Below are 15237 nucleotides of genomic sequence, written 5' to 3' on the forward strand. Positions count from 1 at the left end.
CATTTCCCCTGCTCATTTGGCTGCTCTCCCTGGCAGTCAGGCAGGGCTCGCTCCCTGTCTGGGCTTGGCTGCTGGGGACAGGGGCCAAGCATGCTGGAGGTGGAGGGGGGCCCTGGCTTGCTCTGTCCCTGGCAGCAGGGCCCAGGCCCCCTGACTGTGCCACCCTGGAGCACTAGGTCTGGCGGCTCTATAGCCGTGCCGCCCAGCCGGAGCTGCAGCCACACTGCCCAGGTGCTGGAGGAACTGTGACTATGAGGGAGGGAGGGAAGCAGAAGGGGAGGGGTCAGGGGCTAGCCTCTGCCCCACTCACCGCGCTGCCGTTGGGTTGGCTCCTCCACAAGCCTGTCCTGACCCCGCTCTCTGGCAGGAGCTTGGGGGCCAGAGGGAAGGATCCTGCAGGCCGGATGTGGCCTGCGGGCCGTAGTTTGCCCCCCTCTGGTCTATTATATACCCGTTCTGTGGACGAAATTCCATCATCTGGCACTGATAATTTTATAAAGAAAAGGCAGAATATTTAGGCTTGCTACTCTGCCTTCCCAGTGGAAAGGCAAAATCCATCAAGTGGTGTTCTGAAAAGCTCATTTAAACAAAGAAATGCTGAATGATGGGTCACATTCACAGTCTGTTTCTGAGCTGCTACAAGTTGCAGTACTGTAACTGGAGTCAGAGGAATTCCTCTGAATCTGCACCACTGTTGTGGCGATCACAAGCTAGCCTATAGTACTATTGAATCCTGTCATCTCAGGTGAATTTTCCTTTTCTTCATGTGCCTTCTCCTATGATGGCACAAGTTCTAAAAGAATTGAATGAGAAGTCAAGAGCATCAGAAGGCCTACCCACAGGGACTGCATTCTATATGGTCTGTTGGTCAAACATAGTTAAGGTTAAGATTTTGTCATGATTATTTTTAGTAAAAGACAGGGACCAGTCACAGGTAATAAAAATTCATGGACTGTGACCGCTCCGTGACCGGTCCCTGTCTTTTACTAAAAATAACTGTGACAAAAGGGGGTTGACGGGGATGAGAGCCCGAGAACTGCTGCAGGAGGTGAGGGGGGTTTCAGCTCGAAGCTCTAAGGCCCCCCCGCCACCGGCGCTGAAGCGGAAAATGTCACAGATCTCTGGCAGTCTCCATAGCTTCCATGACCCAATCTTAGGCCTACGCATAATGAACATGAGCACCAGGGGAAAGATGGGTAGATGCTTCAGAAATTTCTTCTGCAGGCAACCTTCAAAGTGACTTTAATAGAAGCTGCTTCCACTGCTCATCATTGTCTCTGAATAAAGAGCATTGTGAGGGGGTCTCTAGTACACACACAGCATGGGTGGAATGGAGTTGCGTAGTGGCTTCCAAATCAGCTTTCACTTTACACAGAGTGTACGTTTAGGGCCATCATCTCTCATAAGTTGTTAGTTTTCTGGTGTCATTCACATTATCCGTTCCACTGGAGTCCAATTCCTGCACTGTGTGTGTGAACACACTGCATACAGCTCTAACATTTAACAGTAGGAAAAACAGTAGTTCAAATATATTACATGTAGTAATATTTGCAAAGCTTTCTTATGGTGTTAACTTGACAGACCTCACTGGGAGTTCAGTCCCTGCGCTGTCATCCTATTGCTTTACCAAAGTGTGATTGAAGGAGGCCTGTGTTCTAATCTCCAGAGGGCCATCTGGGTTTTATGTACCAAAGGTCTATAATGAGATGTTTGTTTTTAAAAAAACAAAACTAAAATGTGATCTGTAGCTTTCTCTGAAACTTGCACACACGCTTTCCTCACAAGTGTCCCTCATTTGAAGGAAATCACTCAATGTAACCCTACAGTTACCAACATGCCACCAGGGCTGGCTCCAGCTTTTCTGCCACCCCAAGCGGGGGGGCGGGGGGAAGCCAATTGGTGGCACTTTAGCGGCGGGTCCTTCACTCTCTCTCTTCCTCTTTGGGGCGGCGCAATTGAGCTGCCGCCGAAGTGCCGCTGATCGGCTTTTTTATTGGAGATGCCGCCGCGATACCGGATGGAGTGCCGCCCCTTTGTATTGGCCGCCCCAAGCACCTGCTTCCTTCGCTGGTGCCTGGAGTCGGCCCTGCATGCCACACAAACTTGGCATGCCCTCCCTTTTAGTGTTAAAAATTACTTCCATCAGGAATAAGGAACTATGAAAGAGTTTATTTACATGAAATCCTGCGTCACTTGTTTTTGTTTGTTTGTTGTTTTCTGCATGAATAATTGTTGTATCCCTCATGTTGGGTGTTTGATTACGTTGCCTGGAAGGTTGAGGTATGTACTGTAACAGCACCACTATTTTATGGGAAATCTGGGTGTTCAGGAATTGTTATGGATGTCTAGATTTGTCTACTAGCAAAATCAAGATATCTTTCCTTAGAATGGAAATAAATGATTTGCTAAAAGTTAGTTAGTCACTACATGGCTTATAGCCTCTGAGTACCCCTCAGATGGCACAAAGAGGCCATAATTCTCTGCTGGGCATTTGCAGCTGGGCTTTGTTGGAAGGAAACTTCCTGTTTTGTGCACCTGCACTGTAGCTAGTCCCTGCAACTCTGCCCTCTCCTTACAGCATAGGTGGGAGACAGGATCCGGCAGGACAGTGTGTGCTCTGCCACAGTAGTCCTGAACTTGCTTAGGATCTTTAAGAGCCGAAGCCAGTTGTGTAACTTAAAGAAATATTGTGCTTTATAACTAAATGCTTTATCTGGTCTTGACATTGGTCAATAGCAATGAACTGGTAAATGCAGTCACAATGACTTCAGAAAGGTGTGCCAGACCCCTGTTAAAACACAAGATGACTTGTTATAAGAGATGAGCCTAAGAATAAAGCTTTGAAAATAGCAAAACTCTTGAAGATATTTTGTCAGTGTCACATTACAAACGAACTGTTCCTTCACTGTCTGACGAAGAAAAGATTCTAGCGGCATGAGGCCTCTCTGCTAGCCAGTGGGAAAGGACTTCCATAACTGTCATTAACAGCTGTGATTGTTTTTACCCTGCATTCTCACTTGTCACAGGAGTGATTCAGTATGAATGTCTTTGAGCTAAAGTAGTGGAAAATAGTAGAGCTTGGGAAAGAGACAATGGGCATGAGTTTTGATTTCACACCAGTAGAAATCTATATATCAATCTAATCAGTTGATTAATATAAATCAATATAATTGATTCACACGATCTGATTTAGAAGTCTGGAATTTTGCCACTGACTTCATGCAGAACAGGACTTGACTCATGGGCTGAATCTCTCAGGAATACCTACTGTACTGAAAACTCTAGTTCTGCATAGGTAACTATTTAAGTGGAGTACAATCTCACTTACTAGGACAGTTGGATATTAATGTTTACAATAATCAGATATGAAGTTACTGGGTTTCACTGATAAAATGGGGCAAAATCTGATCCACTGGACATTGCAGCAAGAGCCACAAGACACTGGTGCATGTTCTCTATGTAATGCAACAGGATGTAAGTGACACTGAAAAGTATGCAACATGACTCTTCATTAGGTCTTGAATGTTTAGAAGAGCTAAAGGAGGTTTAAAATAATAACAATGTAGAGTTCAAGTATCCGTTGTCCATGAGCCGATTTTACACATCTGCAAAACAAACGTAGGTAAAACATAATTAGGTTTGGCAGAATTCGATTTTTTTTATTTCCTTATAAATTGACATAACATCAATATTTAATTTTAAGCATTTTTAACTTTTTTAATCTATTTTTAGAGTTGTAGGAAAGAAAGGGAGGTGGAGGATCCAGACAATAAACAAAACACACAAATTAAAACACAAATTGTCAACATCACATCAAAATATACAAAGTAAATAGCTTAAATCAAACTAAGTTCTCAAGCAACATTTTTCTTACTTTGTGTGAGTGTAAATTGTAAATTCTGATTAACTTTTTTTTGGTCAGCTTGTGTGGTGAAAGCAACATTGATCGATTTGGAAAAAAAAAATCTAATCCTTCCAAGCCTAAACATAACATTTTGTTCCCTTAAAATTTAAAAATTTTGTCCTAATCTGGGAAATCTGTCATTTTGGGGATCTCCTTTTATGCAAGGCAAAGAATCTAGTCACTTTGTTCTCCTAGCCTTAGAAAGGAGACAGGCCACTTCCAAAGGTGCCTAGGACTTTAACAAGAGGTGTGGCTGCTCCTCTCAGCAGCCTAATTCATCTACATCCATGTCAATAAGACAATAAACCAGGGGTTCTCAACCTTTTTCTTTTTGAGACCCCCCCCCATGCTATAAAAACTCCATGGCCCATCTGTGCCATAATAACTGGGGGGGGGTTGTGTATCACCCCCTAATGCTGGCCCTGGCTTTAACAAGCAGGGCAGTTGCATGGGGACCCTGCAAACCTACATTGCTCAGGCTTTGGCTTCAACCCCGGGTGGCAGGGCTCAGGGCCCCAGGCTTCAGCCCTATGTGGTGGGGCTTCAGCTTTCTGCCCTGGCCCCCTGCGACTCTAATGCTGGCCCTGCTTGGCGGACCCCCTGAACCACTGCAATAAACGATGGGCTAGATACAGCAACTAAGGAAAGCTTCTGGATGTACCAAAGTGGTCAACAAACATATTACATAAATGGAATCCACGTGGTAAAGCAAGCCATGACAGCACCATCTCTCTTGCTCAGTAGTTCTCAACCCGGGGTGCATGCGGCCCAATTAGCACACAGCTGAGGCCCAGCTCAGCTGTGTGCTAAAGGCTGGCCTGGGGTCCGCTGGGTTCCCAGCTCCCCGGTATGGAGGGGTCTGGCTGGGCTGCCCCGGCGCAGCGGCGTCCTGGGGCAGCTGCCTGGCCCGCACAGTGAGGATCAGGGTTGGGGCTGCCGCTGCCCTGCCATCTGGTCCCTGCAGCCCAGGTAACACATTGTGGGCCACATATGTGGCCCACAATGTGTAATCAGTTGAGAACCACTGCTCTAGCTTGTTATATTATTTTAAATATCCACAGTCTCCATGGTAACTAGGAGCTCTGCTAGCATAGATTGTTCGGTACACCACAAGTCATCCTATGTAGTTGTGAGGTTACCATATTGACACAAGCAGCTAAGAAGATAGCTATTAGCATATGATTAATAAGCTTTATGCCATGGACATGGAAAATGCACCTCCACTATGTTGCATGTAATGAGTTTACATGCACATACGCACAGGTTTTTCTAAAGAAAACTCTTAAAACATTTGTTGATGTAACTAGATGTCATAGTAATCTGGGGGAGGGGAGGGGAAATAAAGGCTAAATTCATGCTGGATTAACTTCATTGATTTCAACAAGGTTACCCCAGGGATATATTTTACCCAACACATTTATTCAAAACTATGTAATAAACCTGTTCATTCACAGAAAACAGGGTTCTGTGCAAGACAGAGATGGCAGATTTGGGTTCTAGGTGATGCAGTGGGAAGAAGACAACCCATGTTCCTAAAGAAAATCCTATCGTGTTCAGATTACTGAATCATATTGTCAGTTTTAGGGCTTGGCTACACAGGGACACTCAAGAAAATTAATTCAAATGAACTAAAAGTGTGAATTGAAAGTGGATTCAATTGCATTTTATCCTGTGTGGATCCTCTCATTTAGAATTAAAGTGGCCTTAATTCAGTTTTATCTTAATTCATTTTGGAAGGGGTTAGTTAATTTTGATTCACTTTCCTGAGTATGCCCATGCTGACAAGCCTTTAGAAGTGGCTTCCATTCGTCTGCACCTAGCTGGAGGCTGGTTTGCCTTAGGAGGACAGGTTTGGATGGTTACAGGATGGGACAGGGGAGGGGGTTCCCTGACTGAGGAACTGGAAGACATTTAGGACCGTGTTTGATTTAGCCAGTCAGGTTTTTGCTGAGCATAGCAAAGAGCTTGGACATTACAGCACATTTCTGCCATATACTGTATTATTCCCTGATAGTGTGGTTCTGCTCTAACAAATGTCTAGTAAAAATAGCCTTTCCTTAATCATCAGATCTGCCTTTATGTGCTCCAAAATCAATTATAACCATTTAATACCTGAAATAAGTTTTAAATAGGCTTTTACTCCTGTAGAGTGAGCAAACAGTGACTTCTCCCCCCTACACCTCAGTGATTCTAACTTCTGAATGAGAAGGACTCTGAATTGTATTTGATTTTGGTGTTGCTGTGCCAATGTTTTCCTGATGCCATACGTGTCGCTGTCAGTTTAGTTTTAATGTTTATAATTATGTAAATTAGACTGAACATATTTTCTGGAGCTAAAGATCATTGCTATCCCTCTGTCTCAGGAACATCTCCTAGGGGATTCTTCACTACAAGTTGTTGGGGGAACAAATATTATTTCTTCCTTGAGTAATTGCACATGTTTATTCCACTGTAGCTGTGAGCATGACTCATGCGCAGTTGTCAGAGAACTTCTTCACTGAGCGGTACCTGTCAGAGTGGCTCAATTGCCCTCTGCCGTTGTGTGCCACTGCATGCTGGTATAAGAGGATGGAGCCTCTCCCAACTCCCCTCAGTTTCTTCTTGCCACGAGTGACTACTGTTGGAGTGCTCCCAGGCTTGCTATCACTATTTTTAGCCCACCAGCTACGCTTCTTTCATGGCAGGACATGACAGCGGAATCCTTGTGGTGGGAAGACTGATGCTTAACATCAAACACCAAATAGTTCCAGTCACAGACCCTACTGCCCATGCTCCCCGCTTTGCGACGTTGTCAGTGGGCCCTTCTTAACTGATTCCAGACTGGGAAGGCCTCTGTGCAGCCAACCAGCACTGTTGGGGTTTTCGAGACAATCCAAGCTGCAGCGCAGATCAAACAATATGTGTTGTCGAGGAGTGCCCGCTAGCCAAATTTAGAGGCGGGCTCTGAGAACTCCACTTGGCCACTAAGAATGCTATTGCTTGGCTCGGCGAATATACAAATGCTAAATAAATAAGTCGCAAGTTTATTTCCCTCACTCTTTTTGTATATAGTCTGTTTTGTCATTTAGCAGCTAGTCGTTAGTTAGATATAATGTACAGTTAGTGATAGGCTTCAGTTTTTAAGTCCTTTTTGGACCAAATTTGATTCGTGGTACCTGGACTTGTGCTGGAGGCATACCTCGATCTCTGGGGTTCAAGTCCTGCTGGTCATGTGTCAGTCAGTGACCCACATCCTAACTGCCTAAAATGTTTGGAGGAGCTCCATATCGGTGACAAGTGTCACATTTTTGTAGAGGGCTTAAGCCTTGCTTTAAAAAAGAGAGCAGTGAGACTTAAGTGTCTCCTTATGGGGGTGGCCCTTTGCCCTCCAGTGGAGCCATCAGGTTCAGAGAGTACTCTGAGTGTGACACCATCAGTACAGAGCACACCTCCCGAGAAAGACCGACTCGAGACGTGAGTTCATGTTGATTGTAGAGGAGGGGAAGCTCGTGGCAAGGACAACTCTCCAGGACAGCTTGGATGTGGTAGACTCAGCAGCTTGTTCCATGGTGTCTGCCATATCTATGAGGAGATATCTGTGGCGGCAGTCTTCTGGCCTCCCTCCTGAAGTATAGCAGACCATGCAGGATTTGTCCTTTGAGGGGGGTGTCTCCTTCTTTTTGGAAAACATGGACGATAGGCTGCATAGTCTAAAACATTCCAGGGCAACACTGAAGTTGCTTGGAATCTACATATCGGTGACAAAGAGGAAGCAGTTCTGGCCCCAGCAGGCTCACGGGTATCAGAACTTTATATCTCTGCCCCCAAGAAAAAGGGGCAGGAATTACAGGAGGCAACCACTGCCCCATGCCCCCCCCCATCATCTGCAACACCAGGTTCTTCTGAACCAACAGCCCAGTCTAAACTTGCATTTTGCTGGGTTTGTCAAGGATCACATACCAATATTACAGACCAATTTGTTCCTACCCATATCTTTGCCAAACATCTATTCACACTTTTTTCATGCGTGTACTCACATCACATCACATCACATCAGTTGGGTTCTAAGTACAGTGAATCTGGGATGTTCCCTTCAATTTGTTTTTCATCGCCTCTTTCCCATACCTCTTCAGGGATCACTCTCATGAGACCGTTCTTCAGCAAGAGGTCCAATCTCTCCTTCTAGAAGGAGCCATTTAGGAAGTTCCTTAGGAAAAGGGTTTTTATTCCTGCTATTTCCTTATTCCCAGAGCACAAGGTGATCTCAGACCTATTTTAGATCTAAGAGGGTTAAACAAATACCTGAAGAAAATAAATTTCTGCATGGTTACCCTTTCTTCCATTATTCCTTCCCTGGAACAGGGCAACTGGTATGCTGCCCTTCACTTAACGGATGCTTAAAGATCTGTATAACTATCTTTCCGGTCCACTGGACTTTTCTCAGGTTTGTAGTGAATGAAATCCATTACAAATTCCCAGTACTTCCATTCCATTCAGCCTGTTAGCAGCCCCTCATGTTTTCACAAAGTGCATGGCATTGATAGCTGCTTATCTGAGGAGATTGTTCCTGTACCTGGATATCTGGCTGGTGAGAGGCTGGTCTGAGTCTCAGGTACTATCTAGCATCACCATCATCCAGTCTGCCTTCAAGGCCCGGGGGCTATTACTCAGTCTGGACAAAAACCTCTATTCTTTGCACAGGTTTTAGAATTGTTCGGCACACTCATGGATGGTACAAAACCAGAGTGTTTCTGCCCAGTCAAGGTTCCAGGTACTCAAGACCTGGTCTTGGATCTAAAAGAACATCCCGTTACCACCGTTCACACTTGCCTCAGACTCCTGGGGCACATGGCAGCATGTACCTATGCAGTACAGCATGTCCAACTAAACCTCAGGAGGCTTCAGGGATGGCTAACATCAGTATATGTCCCCTGTCAACATTCACTAGACAGTGATTTGCATTCCACGTGGAACTCTGTCCTCTCTGGACTGGTGGGCAGACCCTCGTAACACGTGTGTAGGAGTTCCCTTCACTTCTCTGCAACCAATGCTCATGTTGGTCACAGAAGCTTGATCCTCGGGCTGGGGGACACCCATCGGAACTCTATGAACTCAAGGGTTGTGGTCCTCCACAGGATCTGAGGACTCATCTAAACATCAGGGCGCTATGTGCTATCCATCTAGCCTGTTCAACCTTCTGCTCACATATTGTGGGGGAAAGATCTGCTAGTGTTAATGGACAACACAGTGACTATGTTCTATGTGAACAGACAGGGAGGGGCCCATTTGTCCCAACGATCTACTTTATGTAGAGCTCCCAATCAACTCCATTCACCTCAAAGCTACGTACCTTCCAGGATAGCAGAACACATTGGCAGATCACCTAAGCAGGTCTTTCTCTGGTTGGTTGCTACATGAAGACATGGCCAGGTCCATTTTCCAGCTGTGGGGGACTCCCCAAAGCAGACCTGTTTTCAACAAAGGCCAACAAAGTGCTGTCGGTTCTGTTCCCAAGGGTGTCACAGCTTGGGTTCTTTGATGGACACTTTTCTGCTATCATGGACAAACTACCTGGTACATGCCTTTCCTCTGATGTCATTACTACCCAGAGTCCTGTTCAAAGCCAAGCAGAATCATGCTTCCCTCATACTAATAGCACAACCGAGGTCTCGGCAAAATTAGTCTTGACCCTGCTAGCATTGTCAGTGAGAGCTCCTCTGCCTCTCCCGTTGGATTCAGACATAATTTCTCAGGACCGTGGCTGTCTGCTCCACCCCAACCTATAGGCCCTCCACTTGACAGTGTGGGTGCTTCATGACTGACACCAGTGGAAATGGTTTGCTCGAAAGAAGTTCAGGAAGTGCTTCTGAGTAGCAGAAAGTCTTCACGTAGGTGTACTTAGCTGGCCAAATGGAAACATTTTTCTGTCTGGTCTCAGCAGAAATTTGCCTCTCCAGTGCAGGCTTCCATTTTTACAATGTTTGGATCATCTGTTGCACCTAAAACATCCAGGTCTGACAGTTCCATTAGAGTACATTTGGCAGAGATGTCAGTGTTCCCCTCTCCAGCGGGCAATAGATGACCTTTTTCCCCCCCCCCCCCCAGCCCCATAACTCTCAGATTTCTGAGAGGGTTGGACAGATGACAGAAAGGTGCAGGAACCTGTTCCCCTATGGAATCTCAACCTCATGCTAACAAAATTTAATGGGACCTCCCTTTAAACCTCTCTATAAAAGTGGCATTTCTGATTACTGATAACCTCAGTAAGGAAAATAGTTGAATTGACATTCTTGGGCTCATAACCTTCTTATACAGTTTTCCATAAGAATAAAGTTTACCTCTGTCCTCACTCAAAGTTCTTGACAAAGGTGGTTTCTGATTTCTACATTAACTAGGCCACTTATTTGTCAACTCTTTCCCCTCCGAAGCCTCACATGTATCCAGATGAGCAGACGCTTCGTTCATTTGGATGTGAGGGGGGACAGTTGGCCTTCTACTTGAACCTCACCAGATTCTTTAGAGCCTGAGTTCAGTTAACTGTCACAATTGCAGACAGGTCAAAAGGTAAACTGGCTTCCATTCAGAGGATTTCCTCTCGCATTCATGAGTACAACCAGTTAGATAATGTCATGCCCCCTCCTAGAGTATTGGCTTATTTTGATTAGAGCACAAATAGCTTCAGCAGCTTTCCTGGTGCAAGTACCTATTTGAGACATTTGTAAAGCAGCAACCTGTTCGTCAATTCATACATTTGCTGCTCATTTGTGCCATTTCCATCAGTTCAGGAATGAGGACAGTTTTGGACGGGTTATTCTACAATCGCTGTTAAGGTAGACTTGGAGCCTGCCTCCATATTAATCTGCTTGTGAGTTACCAGAGTGGAATGGTAACTTCAATCACTTGAAGAAAAGGAGTTTACCTACCTTTCCACAACTGTTGTTCTTTGAGATGTGTTGAACATGTCTATTCCACACCCCACCCGCCTTCCCTTCTGTGATGGAGTCTGTCTCAGATGAAGAAACTAAGGGAAGGTTTGGGGTCTGCTCCATCTTCTCATACCAGCACTCAATAGGGCATGATGGCAAGGGCGCGTGAGCTTCCTTGAAGGGTACCACTGAGAGAGAAAATTCTCTGACAACATCCATGTACAGTGGAATGTACATGTACAACACATCTCAAAGAACAACGGTAGGTAATGTGTTTTTCCACCCCTCCATCAAACATGTTTTTATACTTCTAGTAGATGGACTGAGGAGGAGTACCAAAATGGTTCAAAACAAACACTGAATGAATGGGGAATAGTTTCTGGAAACTGTCCTAGAAGATACTGTTCTCCTTAAAAGCAATATGAGTTCATGCGACTTATGTTTGTGACCAGATTTATTACATCATCCAATCCAGCACCTAGACCAAACAAAGTCCTACTGAAGATTTATTCAGGCAAAACTCCCACTGACTGCAATAAAAGGTTTGCCTGCAGAAGAGTTTGAGGTTTTGGACCCCTTGGGAATCAATTTAAAAAAAATGTAGTGGTAGCTATAATAAGTTTTCAGAGTGGAAGTAAGGCACACATTTGTAAAGGTGAGTAATCAACCATTAGAACAATTTAACAATCAAGATTTGGATTTCTTCTAAAAGATATGCTCTAGGAATTATTTTGGAGAAGCTCTGTGAATTGGGTATAGGGATGAGTTGTCCACCCACTACAGTTTGTTTCCGCAAGGCTCACTGAGGTGGATGGGTTCCTCCATTTCATACTGAGGATCTGTTACATGAAATTCTGCTTATTAGACATCCTGAGCATGGGTAACTGTCCCAGTGTATTGTTATGGCAACTGGGTTAATGAAATGCATTTTATGAATGAATTCTACAAATGTATTTTTAACTGAAACTCTCTTCATAGAAAGGGCTGGATGTATCAACACCTGGATGATCATTAAGGGGACCCACAGTTGGTTTTAGTCTGGACTGAAACTAGAAGATGAGTTGGCTCCAGTGGATTTTGGTTCTAGATTCTACTGTCTGAGGAGTAGAGCTGTTTGTTTAAAAAACCTGTTGTTTCTATTTTGTTTATTTCAAATCTTGCAAATGTTTTGTGTTTTTAAATGTGTTGCAAAATTTTGATTTTTGTTTGCCCTATTTTCCTTTTCTGCCACTGACTGCCACAAAATAGCTTGGGGGGGGGGAAACAAGCCTGTGCATAATTTTTTTTTCCTTTTTGATACTTTCCTTTTTCAAAACTTGCTTAAATTCAGGACAGTTTCAAAGCGTGATGGAGTTAATTTAATTTTTCCTTCCATTTTTTGTAACATTTCCCCCCGCCCAAATTATCAACACTGGAAAGAATTAGAGTGCAAAAAATAAATGGAAATCCACTGATGAATTTGAGAAATAGACTAGTTAGAAAAATTTGTGGTCATAAAATATTTTGGAGCTAACTTAAGGTAGTGACATGGCCCCCTTTTTTTACCTTATGGCTGGCCAATCTTTTGGGGCTCAAATTACCTCTTAACTTTATTTTTTTTCCAGTGATATTATCCCAATCTAGTTCTATCACTAAGATTAGACACCTTTTAAAAAAAAAAAAAAAATTTGGTATTTCAAAAGCACATAGATGTCTAACTTCACCCATGCTAGTCACCTAGTCTCACTAGTCACCTAACTACCTTTTTTTTAAATCTGGCCCTTATAACTACATAAAGAGGCTTCCACCATGAGGCAGGTCTGCTGCTTTCTTGCTGCCTGGTTTAGGAAGTCAAGAGCATACTGCAAATCTGCCCATCAGACAAAAACTTTCTCCCCCCTCCCCTCCCCTTTCCTCCCCTTCCCATAAAGCTGAAATGTACATTAATGCTGCTATAATTATATATTGATTTAGTCCTAAGTGGAGCACAAGATCTGGTCCAAGAGGTGAATATAGCTGGACCGCTTTGTAATAGTGACCATAATGTAATTAAATTTAATATCCCTGTGGCAGGAAAAACACCACAGCGGCCCAACACAGTAGCATTTAATTTCAGAAAGGGGAACTACACAAAAATGAGGAGGTTAGTTAAACAGAAATTAAAGGGTACAGCGCCAAAAGTGAAATCTCTGCAAGTTGCGTGGAAACTTTTTAAAGACACCATAATAGAGACTCAACTTAAATGTATACCCCAAATTAAAAACCACAGTAAGAGAACCAAAAAAGAGCCACTGTGGCTAAACAACAAAGTAACAGAAGCAGTGAGAGGCAAAAAGGCATCCTTTAAAAAGTGGAAGTTAAATCCTAGTGAGGAAAATAGGAGCATAAACACTGGCAAATAAAGTGTAAACATGCAATTAGGCCAAAAAAGAATTTGAGGAACAGTTGGCCAAAGACTCAAAAAGTAATAGCAATTTTTTTTAAGTACATCAGAAGCAGGAAGCCTGCTAAACAACCAGTGGGGCCACTGGACAATCGAGGTGCCAAAGAAGCACTCAAGGACGATAAGGCCATTGTGGAGAAACTAAATGAATTCTTTGCATCGATCTTCACGGCTGAAGATATGAGGGAGATTCCGAAACCTGAGCCATTCTTTTTAGGTGACAGATTAAGGTATCATTAGAGGAGGTTTGGGAACAAATTGATAAATTAAACAGCAATAAGTCACCAGGACCAGATGGTATTCACTCAAGAGTTCTGAAGGAACTCAAATGTGAAATTGCAGAACCACTAACTCTAGTCTGTAACCTATCATTTAAATCAGCTTCTGCACCAGATGACTGGAGGATAGCTAATGTGATGCCAATTTTTAAAAAGGACTCCAGAGGTGATCCCAGCAATTACAGGACTTTAAACCTGACTTCAGTACTGGGCAAACTGGTTGAAACTATAATAAAGAACAATATTGTTAAACATATAGATGAACATAATTTGTTGAGGAAGAGTCAACGTGGTTTTAGTAAAGGGAAATCATGCCTCACTAATCTACTAGAATTCTTTGAGGGGGGTCAACAAGCATGTGGACTAAGGGGATCCAGTGGATATAGTGACTTACATTTTCAGAAAGCCTTTGACAAGATCCCTCATCAAAGGCTCTTATGCAAAGTAAGCTGCCACGGGATAAGAGGGAAGGTGCTCTCATGGACTAGTAACTGGTTAAAAGATAGGAAACAAAGGGTAGGTATAAATGGTCAGCTCTCAGAATGGAGAGAGGTAAATAGTGGTGTCCCTCAGGGGTCTGTTCTGGGACCAGTCCTATTCGTCATATTCATAAATGATCTGGAAAAAGGGGTAAACAGTGGGGTGGCAAAATTTGCAGATGATGCAAAATTACTACAGATAGTTAAGACCCAGGCAGACTGCGAAGAGCTACAAAAGACTCTCTCAAAACTGGGTGACTGGGCAACAAAATGGCAGATGAAATTTAATGTTGATAAATGCAAAGTAATGCACATTGGAAAACATAATCCCAACTATACATATAAAATGATGAGGTCTACATTAGATGTTACCACTCAAGAAAGATATCGTGGAGTCACTGGGGATAGTACTCTGAAAACATCCACTCAATGTGCAGCAGCAGTCAAAAAAGCGAACAGAATGCTGAAAATAATTAAGAAAGGGATAGATAATAGGACAGAAAATATCATGTTGCCTCTATATAAATCCATGGTACGGCCACATCTTGAATACTGTGTGCAGATGTGGTCGCCCCATCTAAAAAAAGATATCTTGGAATTGGAAAATGTTCAGGAAAGGGCAACAAAAATGATTAGGGGTATGGAACGGCTTCCATATGAGGAGAGATGAATAAAACTGGGACTCTTCAGCTTGGAAAAGAGACGGCTAAGGGGAGATATGATTGGGGTCTATAAAATCATGAGTGGTATAGAGAAAGTAGATAAGGAAGTGTTGTTTACTCCTTCTCATAACACAAGAACTAGGGGTCACCAAATGAAATTAATAGGCAGCAGGTTTAAAACAAATAAAAGGAAGTATTTCTTCACACAACGCAGTGTCAACCTGTGGAACTCCTTGCCAGAGGATGTTGTGAAGGTCAAGACAATAACAGGGTTCAAAAAAGAACTAGATAAATTAACAGAGAATAAGTCCATCAATGGCTATTAGCCAGGATGGGCAGGAATGGTGTCCCTAGCCTCTGTTTGCCAGAAGCTGGGAATGAGTGACAGGGAATGGATCACTTGATGATTACCTGTTCTGTTCATTCCCTCTGGGGCACCTGGCACAGGCCACTGTTGGAAGACAAGAAACTGGGCTAGATGGACCAATATGGCCTTTCTTATTCCAGAAAACAGTTGTCTTTCTGCATTAGTAACTGACAAAGGGTATGTCTACACTACGAGGGTAATTCGATTTTACTTAAATCGA

At 43.5% G+C, this 15237-nt stretch overlaps 1 pseudogene; it reads left to right on the plus strand.

Moving 5' to 3' along the window:
* Window positions 1-15237, plus strand: part of LOC112105079 — a 117605-nt pseudogene that overhangs the window by 37952 nt on the left and 64416 nt on the right.

This window comes from Terrapene carolina, unplaced genomic scaffold, assembly GCF_002925995.2.
Source record: "Terrapene carolina triunguis isolate 2854851 unplaced genomic scaffold, T_m_triunguis-2.0 Scaffold120, whole genome shotgun sequence".
Taxonomy (NCBI): Eukaryota; Metazoa; Chordata; order Testudines; family Emydidae; genus Terrapene; species Terrapene triunguis.